This window comes from Anomaloglossus baeobatrachus, chromosome 11 (genome assembly GCF_048569485.1).
Source record: "Anomaloglossus baeobatrachus isolate aAnoBae1 chromosome 11, aAnoBae1.hap1, whole genome shotgun sequence".
NCBI lineage: Eukaryota > Metazoa > Chordata > Amphibia > Anura > Aromobatidae > Anomaloglossus > Anomaloglossus baeobatrachus.
This window is the reverse complement of record NC_134363.1, coordinates 188,116,759-188,135,769: the sequence shown is the minus strand read 5'-3', so window position 1 is coordinate 188,135,769 and position 19,011 is coordinate 188,116,759. Positions and strand designations below refer to the sequence as shown.

At 46.1% G+C, this 19,011-nt stretch overlaps 1 protein-coding gene across 3 annotated transcripts in view; it reads left to right on the top strand.

Annotated features, from left to right (window-relative positions):
* ROBO3 (roundabout guidance receptor 3) overlaps window positions 1-19,011 on the top strand; it is a 471,759-nt gene that overhangs the window by 105,671 nt on the left and 347,077 nt on the right. The gene's annotated exons all lie outside the window — the stretch shown is intronic.

The following is a 19,011-nucleotide window of genomic DNA, read 5'->3' as shown; positions in this document are numbered from 1 at the left end:
TCTTGTGGGGTGTCCCCAGTATATGGAGGGTCCTGTGGCATGTCGCCAGTATACGAAGAGTCCTGAGGGGTGTCCCCTGTATATGGAGGATCCTGAGGGGTGTCCCTAGTATACAGAGGGTCCTGTGGGTGTCCCCAGTATACGGAGGGTCCTGTGGTTTGTTCCCGGTATACGGAGGGTTTTGTGGCGTGTCCCTAGTATACAGTGCATCTTGTAGGGTGTTCCCTGTATATGGCAGGTCTTGTGAGGTGTTCTCTATGGTTCTTGTGGGGTGTTCCCAGTATATGGAGGGTCTTGTAGGGTGTTTCCTGTATATGGCAGGTCTTGTCAGGTGTTCTCTATGGTTCTTGTGGCGTGTCCCTAGTATACAGTGCGTCTTGTAGGGTGTTCCCTGTATATGGCAGGTCTTGTCAGGTGTTCTCTATGGTTCTTGTGGGATGTTCCCGGTATTTGGCGGGTCTTGTAGGGTGTTCCCTGTATATGGCAGGTCTTGTCAGGTGTTCTCTATGGTTCTTGTGGGGTGTTCCCAGTATACGGAGGGTCTTGTAGGGTGTTCCCTGTATATGGCAGGTCTTGTCAGGTGTTCTCTATGGTTCTTGTGGGATGTTCCCGGTATTTGGCGGGTCTTGTAGGGTGTTCCCTGTATTTGGCGGGTCTTGTAGGGTGCTCCCTGTATATGGCAGGTCTTGTGGGATGTTCCCGGTATTTGGCGGGTCTTGTAGGGTGTTCCCTGTATATGGCAGGTCTTGTCAGGTGTTCTCTATGGTTCTTGTGGGATGTTCCTGGTATTTGGCGGGTCTTGTTGCGTGTTCCTCTTGTACAGTGGCTATTGTTGGGTGTTCCCAGTAGATGGAGGATATTGTGGGGTGTTCTCAATATTCGGTGGCTATTGTTGAGTGTTCCTGATATACAGTGGGTCTTGTGGGGTGTTTCCGTTATATGGTGGATATTGTGGGATATTCCCAGTCTACAGCAGATATTGTTGTGTGTTCCCTGTATACGGTGGCTATTGTTAGGTGTTCTCAGTATATGGAGAATATTGTGGGGGTGTTTTTGGTATGCGGTGGGTCTTGTGGGGTGTTCCTAATATGCATTAGTTAGTATCTCCCAAAACTGAGACAAGGAAGGACAACCAGAAGACCTGAGACCGTGTCATGGGCGCCCAAAGCACATTGAGATGTGTGAGGAGTGAAAGGATCCAAGAATGCATGGTTTGACGGCACACAACATTGACTGAGCCCCACATTGGTAATATATGGTGTCTTGAAAAAGTATTCATACCTCATGAACTTTTCTACATTTTTTTCATGTTGCACCCACAAACTTAAATATATTTTATAGGGATTTTCTGTGACACCAGCACTAAGTACAAGTATTTGTAAAGTATAAAGGAAATGATTCCTTGTTTTCTAAATATTCTAAAAATATAAATCTGAAAATTGTTCCGTGCATTTGTATTCAGCCCCCTGTAGTCTGACCCACCTAAATAAAATCCTGAGGGACCCCCAGAAGTCAAATAATTTCCGTAGGACATTGCCACCTCCTTTTTGTAATTTCTTCTCAGTATAACTACAGCTGGTCGCTGAGGGCCTCAGAGGTTTATGTGTGAACATCAGGGATCAAACAGCAGCAACCAAGGAACACACCAGACAGGTCAGGGATAAAGAGGAGAGGAGGAAAGCAGGGTTAGGTTATAAGGAAATAGTCCAAGCTCATGGTGCACTGCTCAATACATGATCAAAATGAAAGGAGTACGGCATTACTGCAAACCTACAAGACATGGCGTCCACCAAAGATGACATCCCAAGGAGGAGCGCACTAATAGGAGAAGAGCCAAGAGGCCAATGGTCACTGGAAGAGCCACAGAGATCACAGCTCAGGGGGAGAATCTGTCCACAGGACGACTATTATTCATGGACTCCACAAATCTGTCCTTTATGGAAGAGTGGGGAAATAAAAGATGTTTTTGAAAGCCATAAGAAGTTCTTTTTGTAAAACCCATGTGGGGGACACTGTGAACAGTGGGGAAGGGGCTCTGGTCAGATGAGACCAAAGGAGAAGTGGGCTAAATGCAATATGCTATGTGTGGCAAAAAAACTGACCCTGCACATCACCCTGAAAACACCCTCGCCACCGTCACACATGGTGGAGGCAGCATTCTGCTGTGAGGAGGCTTTTCTTCAGCAGGGGCAGGGAAGCTGGTCAATGGTGATCGGAAGATGGATGGAGCTAAATACAGGAAAATCCTGAAGGAAAACCTGTTAAGACGATGCAAAAATCTTGAGACCATGGCGTAGGTTCACCTTCCAGCAGGACAACAACCCTCAACATCCTGCAGAGCCATAATGGAGGGTTCAGATCAGAGCATATTCCTGTGTGTGAGCGGCCGAGTCACAGCCCAGACCCAAATACACCCAGAATCTGTGACAAGACGGGAAGATCTCCGATCACCGACGTCTCCATCCAACCTCACTGAGCGAGAGAAGAGGAAAATGTCATCTACAGATGAGCAAAGAGAACCCAAAAGACAGAGAAAGGTGGTCCTACAAAGTACTGACTCCAGGGGGGTGAATACTAATGCAAGACAGAGAAAGGTGGGCCTACTAAGTACTGACTCCAGGGGGGGTGAGTACTAATGCAAGACATAGAAAGGTGGGCCTACTAAGTACTGACTGTGGGGCGGGGGGGGGGGGGGGGGTGAGTACTAATGCAAGACAGAGAAATGTGGTCCTACAAAGTACTGACATATGGGGCTGAGTACTAATGCAAGTCAAAGAAAGGTGGTCCTACAAAGTACTGACTCAGGGGGTGAGTACTAATGCAAGACAGGGAAAGGTAATCCCTATAATGTACTGACAAAGGGGCATGAGTATTAATGCACATGACAATGTTCAGATTTATATTTTATAGGTAATTAGAAATCCCGGGATCATTTCCATTACTCGTCACTCATACTTGCACTTGCACTTGCACTTGGTGCCGGTATCACATAAAATCCATTTAAGTTTATGGGTGTAACGTGAAAAAAATATATAAAAGTTCACAAGGTATGAATACTTTTTCAAGGCACTATGCAGTACTTGGCAGATGATTTTAGGGCCAGGCCGCGGCCTCCTCCTAAGATTAACTCTTTGCGCCCTGCTGGCCTCCGTCCCTCATTCCAGTGCGGTGCAGATTAGCGGCAGGTTTGGGGGCGCCGGCGGTGCAATCTCTGCCATTCCTCCCGTCAGGGCGGCCACATCCCGTGCTTTATTAATTAGCAGCTTAATCTCCAGCAGATCGGATTGTGCGCGGTGTCACTCAGGCTGGCGGGAGGCGGGGGCGCCTGGCAGCGAGGCAGCGGGTAGTCAGCCAGTCAATAACTCTTTGGGGATAATGCATTTCCTTGGAAACATCGGGCGCTGGGCAAATATTTGAATAATTTACCTTTCATCCTCTTCAGACGTCTCTCTGCCAAGAAGATCGACCACTGGACGGCGGCGGCTGGCAAATTAATAGACAGATTAGTACAAGAGGAATATAGCGGAGCATCGGGAGGCGTAGTGCCGCCATCTCCACAGCCTGCAAGAAGTGAGGGGATCGCATTGTAATGGGGGGTCTGCCGGGCGATACTGTTACATTAATGCCTGCTGGAGCACTGGAGGTCACAGAGACTCCCAGTCCGGTAAATGGTGCCCCATGGCTGTAACGTGTGGACTCCAGATGCAGCGCAGTGTGTACAGGGACTAACTGCGGCACAAATGCTATAAATCATGCCACATTTTCCCTTCCACGTTCCTGCCTCTGATTGCAGGGCAGCCCATGGGCAGCGATCAGCCATGTTCCTGCCGCGGCGCTGCGAGGTCTGAGAAATCCCGAGCACACGGGGCAGAGAATATTTGCAGCACAAATTGACTGTTGCTGCGGATTCGATGACCTAATATAACACGACACTGATGATACCGCAGATTTCACCCCCAGCAATGCCAGTGATAAAGTCTGTCTGCAGCAGTCCCAGGGAGCATCTTCTGTGCAGAATCAGTCCTCCAGGGACAGAAAAATGTTCCATAATCCTCAGGAAAGGGGCGTCGAGGACGGAGCAATCACTGGGTGTATAATATCATTACTAATATTACCAGTCCTACAGAAAGCCCCTTGTAGCATAGTGTTCATCCTGAGCCTCCTGATTCACCAATGACCAAGCGACAGTAAAGGCTGACACTTATGGAGCAAGGAACATCACAGCAAAACCAAATGAGCAAATGTGCGATGCGTAAGAGCACGTTCACACTGTGACACAGAGGAAACCCAAGGAAAACAAACTGAGCGTATACCGTACAGCAAGTGCATAGGTAATCCGTAATAATAGATGGAAATAACATAGGGGACTGAGATCAAAAAAGCCATAACAGCGTGACAAGGTGCAGCCGGTCCAGCCGTCCCTATCTCTATACTAAACCTCACCTTGTGTCAGTAACCTCAATGTGAACAAGTGTGAATGTGCTCGGACGCATTACACATACACCGACTGACTCTGCGGCTCAATTCTTTGGTTTTTTGTTCCTGAGCTCGGCATTTCTCTGTATAGCTTCCCATGGGCAGGTGTCTGAACAGCCGCCCCGTCCTGCTCTGCCCTCATTCACACTGATAACGGGTACAGTGGGGAAAAAGTCATTATTCAGCCCCCAATTGTGCAAGTTCTCCCCTTACAAAGATGAGATTTGCCTGTAATTGACATCATAGGTGACCACAACTATGAGAGGGAAAATGAGAAAAATCCAGAAAATCACCGCGTCTGATTTGGTAGGATTTTTTTTTTTTGCAAATTATGGTGGAAAATAAGTATTTGGTCAATAACAAAAGTTCATCGCAATATTTTGTTATTCTTTGTTGGCAATGACAGAGGTGAGACATTTTCTGTCTTCACAAGGTTGGCACACACTGTTGGTGGTATGTTGGCCCATTCCTCCATGCAAATCTCCTCTAGAGCAGTGATGTTTTGGGCCTGTTGCTGAAGAACACGGACTTTCAGCTGCCTCCAAAGGTTTTCTATGGGGTTGAGATCTGGAGACTGGCTAGGCCACTCCAGGACCTTCATATGCTTCTTATGAAGCCACTCCTTCTTTGCCCTGGCGGGGTGCTTGGGATCATTATCATGCTGAAAGACCGAGCCACGTTTTATCTTCAATGCCCTTGCTGATGGAAGACATTTTGCACTGAAAATCTTACGATATATGGTCCCAATCATTCTTTCATGTACATGGATCAGTTGTCCTGGTCCCTTTGCAGAGAAACAGCCCCAAAGCATGATGTTGCCACCCCCATGCTTCACAGTAGGTATGATGTTCTTTGGATACAACTCAGTATTCTGTCTCCTCCAAACACAACGAGTTGAGTTTCTACCAAACCGTTCTACTTTGGTTTCATCAGACCATATCACATTCTCCAAATACTCTTCTGAATAATCCAAATGCTCTCTAGCAAATTTCAGACACGTCCAGACATGTACTGGTTTAAGCAGGGGGACACGTCTGGCACTGCAGGATCTGAGTCGCTGGCGGCGTAGTGTGTTACTGATGGTAGCCTTTGTTACGGTGGTCCCATCTCTATGCAGGTCATTCACTAGGTCCCCCCGTGTGGTTCTGGGACTTTAGCTCATCGTTCTTGTGATAATTTTCACCCCACGGGGTGAGATCTTGCGTGGAGCCCCAGATCTAGGGAGATTATCAGTGGTCTTGTATGTCTTCCATTTTCTTATTATTGCTCCCACAGTTGATTTCATCACACCAAGCTGCTTGCCTATTGCAGATTCAGTCTTCCCAGCCTGGTGCAGGACTACAATTTTGTTTCTGGTGTCTTGCTGTTTGGTCTTCACCATAGTGGAGTTTGGAGTGTGACTGTTTGAGGTTGTGGACAGGAGTCTTTTATACTGATAAGTTCAAACAGGTGCCATTACTACAGGTAGTGAGTGGAGGACAGAGGAGCCTTTTTAGGAGGACGTTACAGATCTATGAAAGCCAGAAATCTTGCATGTTTTTAGGTGACTATACTTATTTTCCACCATAATTTGCAAAATTAATCTTCCCAAATCAGACGCAGTGAATTTCTGGATTTGTTTTCTCATTTTGTCTCTCATAGTTGTGGTCACCTATGATGTCAATTACAGGCAAATCTCATCTTTATAAGGGGGAGAACCTGCACAATTGGGGGCTGACTAAATACTTTTTTCCCCACTGTATGTATATATATATATATATACTGTATACCAACTGACGCTCCGGCTCATTTCTTTGGCTTTGCTGTAGTTTTTTGTTCCTGAGCTCGGCATTTCTCTGTATAGCTTCCCATGGGCAGGTGTTTGAACAGTCGCCCCGTCCTGCTCTGCCCTCAATCCCATTGATAGGGTATATGTTAATTTTTTCTTGGGTTTTATGTAAGATCACAGATGTATGTGTCACTCAGGGTATATGGAAAGCTGAGTGAAGCTATGTAATGTTGGATAAGACTGAGTGCACACTGTGCCCCGCACAAATGTAATATGAGTGCACACTGTGCCCCGCACAAATGTAATATGAGTGCACACTGTGCCCCGCACATATGTAATGTTGGATAAGATGAGTGCACACTGTGTCCGCACATATGTAATGTTGGATAAGATGAGTGCACACTGTGTCCGCACATATGTAATGTTGGATAAGATGAGCGCACACTGTGTCCTGCACATATGTAATGTTGGATAAGATGAGTGCACACTGTGTCCGCACATATGTAATATTGGATAAGATGAGTACACACTGTGTCCGCACATATGTAAATGTTGGATAAGATGAGTGCACACTGTGTCCGCACATATGTAATGTTGGATAAGATGAGTGCACACTGTGTCCGCACAAATGTAATATTGGATAAGATGAGTGCACACTGTGTCCGCACATATGTAATGTTGGATAAGATGAGTGAACACTGTGTCCGAACATATGTAATATTGAATAAGATGAGTGCACACTGTGTCCGCACATATGTAATATTGGATAAGATGAGTGCACACTGTGTCCGCACATATGTAATGTTGGATAAGATGAGTGCACACTGTGTCCGCACATATGTAATGTTGGATAAGATGAGTGCACACTGTGTCCGCACATATGTAATATTGGATAAGATAAGTGCACACTGTGTCCGCACATATGTAATATTGGATAAGATGAGTGCACACTGTGTCCGCACATATGTAATGTTGGATAAGATGAGTGCACACTGTGTCCGCACATATGTAATGTTGGATAAGATGAGTGCACCTTGTGCCCCGCACATATCCCCAGTGTCGTCTCCTCTGCCGATGCTTATGCAAATATTTTATATTCCCGTACAGGCCGCGCTTTTTCAAAATAGAGGATCATTGTAAAAAAAGCATAAGCGCTCATTATTCTGCAATGGATCCCCAGACTGTGGCCACGGCGGGACGTTTGTCTCCTGAGGATATTGGTCCGTCAGTGGCCGCAGCCTGGCAGAGAAGGATATGGCCTGATCAGAGGCAGGTTATGACCCGACATATTCCACCTGTGACTCTCATGATTGCATACGAGGCCTTGGCACAGCAATGTGCAGAAAAGGACGCTCCTTTCATTAAGCAATCCAAAATGTTAGAAAACGTGTGATGTTTCGGCCCGATTACCCCGCTCATCCTCAGACAGCGGATCCCAGAAGGAAGAACAGCGAAGAGGGAGATGCAGTGTGTGCCGCAGAGGAAGAGACCGGCAGCGCCTCCCGCAGCACTGCCACCGTGGCCACCACCGCCTCTGCCGCTATCTGAGGACGAGCTCGGTGATCAGACAATCAGCACTTACAGTTAGGTCCAGAAATCTTTGGACAGTGACACAATTTTGGCGAGTTGGGCTCTGCATGCCACCACATTGGATTTGAAATGAAACCTCTACAACAGAATTCAAGTGCAGATTGTAACGTTTAATTTGAAGGTTTGAACAAAAATATCTGATAGAAATTGTAGGAATTGTCACATTTCTTTACAAACACTCCACATTTTAGGAGGTCAAAAGTAATTGGACAAATAAACCAAACCCAAACAAAATATTTTTATTTTCAATATTTTGTTGCGAATCCTTTGGAGGCAATCACTGCCTTAAGTCTGGAACCCATGGACATCACCAAACGCTGGGTTCCCTCCTTCTTAATGCTTTGCCAGGCCTTTACAGCCGCAGCCTTCAGGTCTTGCTTGTTTGTGGGTCTTTCCGTCTTAAGTCTGGATTTGAGCAAGTGAAATGCATGCTCAATTGGGTTAAGATCTGGTGATTGACTTAGCCATTGCAGAATGTTCCACTTTTTTGCACTCATGAACTCCTGGGTAGCTTTGGCTGTATGCTTGGGGTCATTGTCCATCTGTACTATGAAGCGCCGTCCGATCAACTTTGCGGCATTTGGCTGAATCTGGGCTGAAAGTATATCCCGGTACACTTCAGAATTCATCCGGCTACTCTTGTCTGCTGTTATGTCATCAATAAACACAAGTGACCCAGTGCCATTGAAAGCCATGCATGCCCATGCCATCACGTTGCCTCCACCATGTTTTACAGAGGATGTGGTGTGCCTTGGATCATGTGCCGTTCCCTTTCTTCTCCAAACTTTTTTCTTCCCATCATTCTGGTACAGGTTGATCTTGGTCTCATCTGTCCATAGAATACTTTTCCAGAACTGAGCTGGCTTCATGAGGTGTTTTTCAGCAAATGTAACTCTGGCCTGTCTATTTTTGGAATTGATGAATGGTTTGCATCTAGATGTGAACCCTTTGTATTTACTTTCATGGAGTCTTCTCTTTACTGGTGACTTAGAGACAGATACACCTACTTCACTGAGAGTGTTCTGGACTTCAGTTGATGTTGTGAACGGGTTCTTCTTCACCAAAGAAAGTATGCGGCGATCATCCACCACTGTTGTCATCCGTGGGCGCCCAGGCCTTTTTGAGTTCCCAAGCTCACCAGTCCATTCCTTTTTTCTCAGAATGTACCCGACTGTTGATTTTGCTACTCCAAGCATGTCTGCTATCTCTCTGATGGATTTTTTCTTTTTTTTCAGCCTCCGGATGTTCTGCTTCACCTCAATTGAGAGTTCCTTAGACCGCATGTTGTCTGGTCACAGCAACAGCTTCCAAATGCAAAACCACACACCTGTAATCAACCCAGACCTTTTAACTACTTTATTGATTACAGGTTAACGAGGGAGACGCCTTCAGAGTTAATTGCAGCCCTTAGAGTCCCTTGTCCAATTACTTTTGGTCCCTTGAAAAAGAGGAGGCTATGCATTACAGAGCTATGATTCCTAAACCCTTTCTCCGATTTGGATGTGAAAACTCTCATATTGCAGCTGGGAGTGTGCACTTTCAGCCCATATTATATATAGAATTGTATTTCTGAACATGTTTTTGTAAACAGCTAAAATAACAAAACTTGTGTCACTGTCCAAATATTTCTGGCCCTGACTGTACTTTCTAAAGTTTTTGATTCCTTCATAAAACATCTTCATCCTTTTCTGTGAATTGGAGCGCTGAGGGTTTTTTCCCAACGTGCACCTTTTATTAGCTGCCATTCACCAGTTCCCCCATAATGCCAGATTCTCCCCTCCCCCAAGTCATAATAATGATATAATAGTTCATCAGGGAGCCTGGATTTAGCCTTAATGATGACGACTCGATAACATCCTGTGATTGATGTGGACGGGATGCGGTTTGTAGCCGTTTCTTATGTGAATTCCCATATGAGCCGGATCTCCATATTTCCATATACTGTTTACCACCCCTCCCCCAACGCCAGAAAGAGTGTTTTTTGTGATTCCCTTTAATCTGTCAATTTATACAATTAATTCCAGACAGCAATAATTATATCCCAGATTAATCATTCATGAGGTGTCCGTATCCGGCAGATTATCTCCATGTTCCTGACGACATTCCTACAATGGTGGCTGGGGACGCGGATGATTTGGGGGAAGCCTCGGATCACTGAGGAATATGTGTTACAGTATGGAGAAATAGAAATGTCAGGCGCTACAACCATGAAGGGCAAAAATGATGAAAAAAATAGCAGATGGGTTCAGTCCTGGTTTCTGGCGCCTTGGCCTGGATTGTATGGAGGGTCTGACATCAGCCGCCCATAGTCAGCATGGAATGGATGAGTCTGTGTCTATTAGCAGACATGTAATTGAGCCACAGGTTGCATTAAATCCAATTAGCAGCAGCGCAGTTATGGCAGGAAGAGTCCTACAGAGCGGCCTTAAATAAAAGATCACAGCCAGAACCCCGACCTGCACCTCATTAAACGCTGACATGGCCGGGGGAGAAACGTGTGCGCAGAATGCCAGCGACTGCGTCCTCCTGGAATTGTACGTGCCAGACCTGTGAACAGGCCGTGCCATGGAAAACGCTCCTCACATGGCCAGCCTAAGGCTTCCAAAGGTACAGTCTTAAAAGAAGAGACCGCTCCATTCTTCAGCCGGATTCTGCTTGTTTATTTATTACAAGTGGAAAAATAAAAAATGCTGCGGACAGAGAGGTGACACAAAAAAGTCCAAATAGACGGGTCCTGAGGCAGAAAGTTGTTTGTGCTCATCTAAAAAACATCATGCACTCAGGCCAGGTCCACACGTATTATATCCATCCGAGAAAAATGGTCCCAATCAGACCGATCCGAGAAGACTTGTCCCAATCAGACCGATCCGAGAAGACTCGTCCCAATCAGACCGATCCGAGAAGACTCGTCCCAATCAGACCGATCCGAGAAGACTTGTCCCAATCAGACCGATCCGAGAAGACTCGTCCCAATCAGACCGATCCGAGAAGACTCGTCCCAATCAGACCGATCCGAGAATAATGGTCCCAATCAGACAGATGCGAGTGGGATCCGTTCTAGAAAAATGGTCCCAATCAGACCGATCCGAGAAAAATGGTCCCAATCAGACCAATCCGTGAAAAATGGTCCTAATCAGACCGATTCGAGAATAATGGTCCCAATCAGATGGATCCGAGAAAAATGGTCCAAATCAGACCGATCCGGGAAGAATGGTCCCAATCAGACCGATCCGAGAAGAATCGTCCCAATCAGACCGATCCAAGAAGACTCGTCCCAATCAGACCGATCCGAGAAGAATGGTCCCAATCAGACCGATCCGAGAAGAATGGTCCCAATCAGACCAATCCGTGAAAAATGGTCCTAATCAGACCGATTCGAGAATAATGGTCCCAGTCATACCGATTGGAGAATAATGGTCCCAATCAGATGGATCCGAGAAAAATGGTCCCAATCAGACCGATCCGGGAAGACTCGTCCCAATCAGACCGATCCGAGAAGACTCGTCCCAATCAGACCGATCCGAGAATAATGGTCCCAATCAGACAGATGCGAGTGGGATCCGTTCTAGAAAAATGGTCCCAATCAGACAGATGCGAGAATAATGGTCCCAATCAGACCGATCCGAGAAGACTTGTCCCAATCAGACCGATCCGAGAATAATGGTCCCAATCAGACAGATGCGAGTGGGATCCGTTCTAGAAAAATGGTCCCAATCAGACAGATGCGAGAATAATGGTCCCAATCAGACCGATCCGAGAAGACTTGTCCCAATCAGACCGATCCGAGAATAATGGTCCCAATCAGACAGATGCGAGTGGGATCCGTTCTAGAAAAATGGTCCCAATCAGACTGATCCGAGAATAATGGTCCCAATCAGACCGATCCGAGAATAATGGTCCCAATCAGACCGATCCGAGAATAATGGTCCCAATCAGACCGATCCAAGAATAATGGTCCCAATCGGACCGATCCGAGAATAATGGTCCCAATCAGACCGATCCGAGAATAATGGTCCCAATCAGACCGATCCAAGAATAATGGTCCCAATCGGACCGATCTGAGAAGAATGGTCCCAATCAGACCGATCCGAGAAGAATGGTCCCAATCAGACCGATCCGAGAAGAATGGTCCCAATCAGACCGATCCGAGAATAATGGTCCCAATCAGACCGATCTGAGAAGAATGGTCCCAATCAGACCGATCCGAGTGGGATCCATTTTTCGTGGATGGGAAGAAGAATAAAACAAGTTTCCTCATTCTGTTCTCTGATTATCCGATGTCATCCGCGTGCCGTCTGATAGGCTTGGCTGGCCGAGTGTGATCTGATTACCAGAGACAAATCATGTACGCTGCAATTATTGTCTATGGACTCGGTCCAAGGGAAAAAATCAGCCCTGTGCCCGGCCTAACTGAATAACACTGATCCGAGTGCAATGTGATGTTCATCAGATCACACGTGGACTGAGAATACGTCTGTCTGCACAGGACCTAATCTGCACCAAAACGTGTGGATCCTGTTAAAAACATGCCACACGTTTACATTGCAAAGGGTGAAATGTGCAGGGTCAGGAGTGTTCACACTTCCAAGTGCGATGTGCAGTTTTGGAATTAGCTGCGGGGTCTCCTGAGGCAAACTCTGCTGCCTATAAATGTCTAAGGCCTCTTTCACATGTCCGTGAAAATCACGCACGAAGAACAGGAGCTTTCTGCTCACCTGTCCCGGGCGTCGCTGTCCGTGGTTCTGATCTACGGTCTCCGGTCCTGCCGGCTCCCCGCTGCTGCTGCTTCCGGCCGCAGTGGAGTGAATATGCGATGAGCATAATGAGCGAGGGTCGGAAGCAAGTGACAGCAGCGGCAGAGACAGCAGCGCTGGAGAAGGTGAGTATAGAAATTCTTTTTATCTCACAGACATGTGTTTTCTCCGGTGTGTGTCACACGGATCACATCCGTGCGGTCCGTGTGACACCCGTGATGCCGGAGAAAAATTGACATGTCTACGTGTGAAGCACACGGGCACAAGGTCCATGGCAAAACACGCACGTGAGCGCAGACCCATTGATTTTAATGGGTCTATGTGTGCCCGTGTCGCCGGCATGTGAGGAAACGGACCAAACATGTACCGGAGACACAGATGTGTGAAGGAGGCCTAAGGGACTGACAAGGAAATGTCAGGGACCCATGATTTGGAGAAATGGCGACTGCACTGCTGAGATCAGATGTACATTTCATCCATAGTAAAGAATCTTATTAACCGCTCAGGAACATTCCCCTAAGGCCCCTTTCACACGGCAGTGATTCTGGTACGCTTGTGCTCGTTTTTATACGTACCAGAATCACTGACATACGCAGACCCATTATAATAAATGGGTCTGTACACTCAACAGTGATTTGTCACTGACCGTGTCTCCGTGCGGCGTACATGCGTGTCCGTTTTTTTTCTGGCATCCCTGACATCCCACGGACCACACTATGGTGTGATTCGTGAAACACGTACTAGAAAAAAAACATACATATAAAATAAAAAAACATTTTCAACTCACCTCTCCAGCGACGCTCTGTGCAGCCCCCGCTCTCTGCAGCTTCCTGGCCGGCTCATGCATATTCATGAATGCAGCCAGAGCTGACCCAGAAGTAGCTGCAGAGAGCGGTGGGCGGATGCTGCAGAGCCGAGGAGTTCAGCGCCATGGAGAGCAGGAACGGGGCAGGTGAGTATACGTCCATGTGCAATCACGGATCACAGATTGCACGTGGATAACCACCATGTGAATCACGGCACATGGAGAGACATAGGCTATTTTTACACGTCAGTAAAGAACGTCTGGAGTGGAGCTTCTAATCTAAGTCCCTGACCCTGGCCCGATACTCACCCTCCACCATCTTCATTTTCTATCTCCGCTGCTCCGGTTGGTCTCCGGCGATTTGTTACCGGTCAGCAACTCCAGTGTTACATCCAGCACCAGAGGTCATTATCCAATATGTCTATGAGAGTCTCCTTCTGGCCTAGTACTGGCTCCCATAGATTTGCATTGAGCACTTGTAACATATCTTCTGACTTATATTAGTCAGAAGTTAAAGTCACAAGATGGCGCCGTGGGACCAGAGTGGCACTAATGAAAGGTGAAAGGGGGCTTGGATTTAAAGTGCAACTCCAGCACTGGAACCCCCGCGCTGGACTGGAGCTTTTTATTTAGTTACAGAAATTTCTGCACCAAATCTGCATTTCCTGGCAAAAAGTACGCTTGGTTTTCTCTGCTGCATTTTTGATGAATTTGTTTTATATGTATTTGCTTCTTGTGTTTTCTATGAATCTTGGGGTGGAAAAACGTAGAATTAACGCTGTAGATTGATTTCTGCACCAAATCTGCAAGAAAAAAAGCAACGTGCACAAAACTTCAGGATTCTCATTGACTTTACTGACAGAAGGATTTGATTGTAGTTTTGTGACAAAACTGCAGTAAAAGCGAATCAAAAATGTGTTTTTACCCCGTTCTCTCCTTCCCCACTTCTTCTCTATCTTTGTCCACTTCTCTTTGTCTCCCTTCCCCTATCTTTCCCGGATCCCTTCACGCTCTCTGAAGCCCTTGGACCAACATGACCACCCTCAATTTTTGCTCTATTAACATACGGGGTTTTAATACTCCTCAAAAGCGCTCACAGGTCCTGTATTCTATGCACAAAAAAAAGGTTCAGATTCTTCTATTACAGGAGACGCATTTTAAGAAGGATCATGTACCCATACTACGAGATAGATTTTATCCAGTATGGTTTCACAGCGTTAACCCAGAGGCCAGATCTAAAGGAGTATCGATTGCACTCCATAAACACTTAGTGCACACCATAGTCGACTCCTGTATAGACGAGCAGGGTCGTTATATATTTCTTAAATTGAAGGTCGCAAATTCGACGTTTACAATCGCAAACTGGTACCTACCTAACACTAATCAGTTCTCTACCTGTAGGGCCCTTCTGACGCAGTTATCTGATTTTGCAGAAGGGACATTGGTGGTTGGCGGTGACTTCAATTTTACTCTAGACCCAGCCATGGACTCCTCCTCTGGACGAGGCAGTGTCCGCACCAAGGAACTTAGTGCACTAAAGCGGACTTTTCACGCCCTCCGACTGATTGATGTATGGAGAATCCTAAACCCTCAAGGTAAGGACTACACATATTATTCCCCACCACACAACTCATACAGCAGGATAGACCTTTTTCTGGTAAGCCACGGAGCGTTGGCTTGGCATCCCACTACAGAGATAGGGGAAATTTTTTGGTCCGACCATGCCCCAGTCTACCTTTCCCTTCAGGTACCCTCCCTCTCCCAGCGCTCATGGACCTGGAGGTTAAACAACAATTTACTCAAAGACAATCTCTGCCTAACGGAGTTGAGAGATTCAATCGACTCCTTCACGCAAATCCATAGTTCTGACCCAACTTCTCAGCCTACCCAATGGGAGACCTTGAAGTGTGTCTTACGTGGAATACTGATTAAGCACGGCTCTAGGATCAAGAGGGAAAGAGCTGAAGAGATTGATAACTTGTTAACACAGATCCATGAGTTGGAAAATACACATAAACTGACACGTACCCCCACAGTTCTGGCTGACCTCGTCCTTAAACGAACTAACCTAAAAACCCTATTGGACCAGAAATTTCTCTACCATAGAGAGAGAGTCAAAAATTTTTATTATAATTCATCTGACAAATGTGGTCGTCCTTTGGCACGACTGCTGCATCCCCGGGCCAACACCTCATACATTCCATGTATCAACACCAAAGGAGACAAAACATATGATCCAACAGAGATCCTGGAGGTCTTTCGGTCCTACTACGAAGACCTATATAATATTAAAGGGCAGTATGCAGAGCTCCCACCCACTGACCTGGCAGACAAAATCGGGAGGTATATACAAGAGACAGCCTTGCCCCCCCTAGATAGCAATGTTATAGAGATCCTGGAGGAGGATATATCAGAATCCGAAATCTGTAACGCAATTCAAATTACTCCTTCAGGTAAATCCCCTGGCCCTGATGGGTTCACCCCGGCTTTTTACAAATTGCTTAAGGACCAATTAGCCCCGATAATGGCCAAAACATTTAATTCTATTGATGAAGACATAAGGCTAACCCCTCAGTCTCTGGAAGCACACATTAGCGTGATCCCCAAACCGGGGAAAGACCCATTATTAGCTGCAAGCTATCGCCCTATCTCATTATTAAACGTGGATCTAAAACTCTACTCTAAGATTTTGGCTGATAGATTGTCCCCTTTCCTGCCCTCCGTTATTAACACAGACCAGGTGGGGTTTGTAAAGGGCCGCGAAGCAAGAGACAATACAATTAAAACTTTGTCTCTTATTGCTAAAGCTAAAAACAATTCGATCCCGCTGGGTCTCCTAGCCATCGATGCTGAGAAAGCCTTTGACAGAGTCCATTGGGGATTTCTGAGGGCAGCATTGGGTCAGTTGGGACTGGGACCCCGATTTATACAGAAAATTGGCGCTTTATATGATAACCCAACCGCTAAGGTCAGGGTTAATGGGGCTTTATCCTCCTCCTTCGCTGTACGAAACGGGACCAGACAAGGCTGCCCCTTATCCCCGCTTCTGTATGTAGTCATCATGGAACACTTAGCTAACGCTCTCAGGGGGAATAGTAATATCAAAGGACTCAAGATCGGGGATGCCCATCATAAAATTGCATTATATGCAGATGATCTCCTGTTATACATCTCTCAACCTCATATATCGATCCCGTCTATAATGATGGAATTTGAACAATTCGGCCTCCTTAGTAACTTTAAAGTTAATCTATCAAAATCAGAAGCCTTAAATATCTCTTTGACCCAAACTGAAGTTTCCCGGGCAATGTCTAACTTCCCATTCAAATGGAGACCTTCGGCCATTAAATATTTGGGTATTTCAATCCCAGCGGACCTCTCCAAACTATATACACTTAATCACTTACCACTACTAGAAGGTACAATAAAGAACTTAAAGTCTTACGGGGGACTGAAATTATCTTGGATGGGCAGGATGAATGTCATTAAAATGGATATCCTGCCACGCTTTTTGTACTACTTTCAAACCATCCCCATTTCTCCTCCCAGTAGTTTTTTTCGTACCCTTCAATCTGCTATTATCCGATTCATATGGGGTAAAATTAAACCAAGAATCAACATACGCACTCTTACCCTTCCAAGGGAGTGTGGAGGAGCAGGCCTTCCTAACTTCAGAGTCTACATGCAGGCTGCAGCCTTGACCCGTATATTAGACTGGCATTTCAACAGTGACTCTAAGCAATGGATACGGGTAGAGCAAGAAGGAATGGAGATTCCTCTCAAACACCTCCCTTGGATACCTCCTTCAGATCTTCCTAACGTGGGGATGCTTTCAAATTTTATCAAAGAAACGCTCAAAGTTAGTCACATAGTATCCAAAAAAATGTCGCCTTCACAGTCAGTTAGTCCCCTTGCTTCCTTATTCTACACTCCATCATTTCACCCTGGATATAAACAGAGAAGCTACTTTGGCTGGAGGGCGGAGGAAGACATCCGCTTGGGACACATACTGATTGATGGTAAATTACCCTCATTCCAAACCTTTCGGACAAGGCTTCCGTCTAGAGGTTCACAATGGTTGGAGTTTCTCCAACTACGGGCATTTGTCTCCCCGGGGAGAACAGTTGATCGAGTCCGAGGCACTTGTAGTGCCTTTGAGGAACTGTTTACTAAAAATAGCCCGCCTGAACACACAGTCTCCCTTCTGTACGGTATTCTTATCAGAGTTGGGGTCTCAGGCAAACGAGGCTACCAATTGGCTTGGGAAAAGGAGCTGAAGCAACACTTCTCTCCCGATGAGTGGAAGAAATGTTTCTTATTTACTCATAAATTGTCAGTCACGTGCTCTGCAGAGGAGAAAAATTTTAAGATTTTGACACGTTGGTACCAGTTTCCGTCTAAACTACATATTATATTCCCTTCAGTGTCTGCGATGTGCTGGAGATGTGGGCAAGATGTCGGTACTATGACGCATATCTGGTGGGAGTGTGATGGAATAAAACAGTTTTGGGGAAAGGTTCTTGCTAATTATCAGCTTATAACTGGGAAAGCAGTGAATAACTGCCCCAAGATAGCCCTCCTCTCTATGTTACCACACTCAATCGCTTATCATAAGAGAGACATACTCCGCTTCTGCCTGGCGGCGGCGCGCTCCGTCATACCTAGGTACTGGAAGTCCTCCACGATCCCTCCTATCTCGGAGTGGTACTCTGAAATGGCAAACATATATAGGATGGAGGAGCTCTCTGCCGACATTGCGGGCACTGGAGACAAATTTTGCAGGACCTGGGGAGAATGGATCCTATTTAAAGATTCTCCAGATTTTGTTAAACTGTTTTGATGGAGCCATAACATCTTATTAGATTGGTGGAGTAAAGCATGGTCAGGGTGAACCGGACAAGAATGTAGGATCACCTGATTCTCATATGACAGAGAGCGCCCCTCCCCCACCCTAATCAAATCAAACTACCTACCATTTTCCCTTGTGTGTCTGCCTTCGTCTTCCCAGCTTACTCACGCTGCTACCTACCTCTCCCCCACTTCCCCTTCTAATTCCCTCCCTTCTCCCCCCTTTCTTTTTTTTTTTTTCTCTTCTTTTCTTCTTCTCTCTCTCTCTCTCTCTCTCTCTCTTCTCTTCTCCTTCCCTTTTCCTGGGTTCTCGCTGGAATCCAAGTTGAAGAGGTTTATTGAGGATTATAGATGAAAAGTGCTCACTATTCGGTCAAATCGAGATCGAGACAGATTGAAAAAACATGATTTCTTTACTATGCAATTTATAAAAAGTTTGACATGTCAGTCATTCAGTTTCACATGCTGTTTATGTATAATATATGTTATGTTTACAATAAAAATAGATTGAACATAAAAATGTGTTTTTAATAGAGTTGAGCGGATTGGTCATAATTTGGGTCCGGGAGAGAGAGAAAAAAACCCCGGATCCGGATCGTGCACCCCCAATCCCAGGTACCGGTCGGACGCGGAGCGGGCGCTCAAACCTTGCGGATCCGGGTCCGCTCAACACTAGTGTTTAACGCACTGTGTGTACACGGCCTAAATGTTCAGTATCCAGCAGCCAGCATTGCACGGTGTCACATCAGTGTATGCAGAATCCTGCAGAC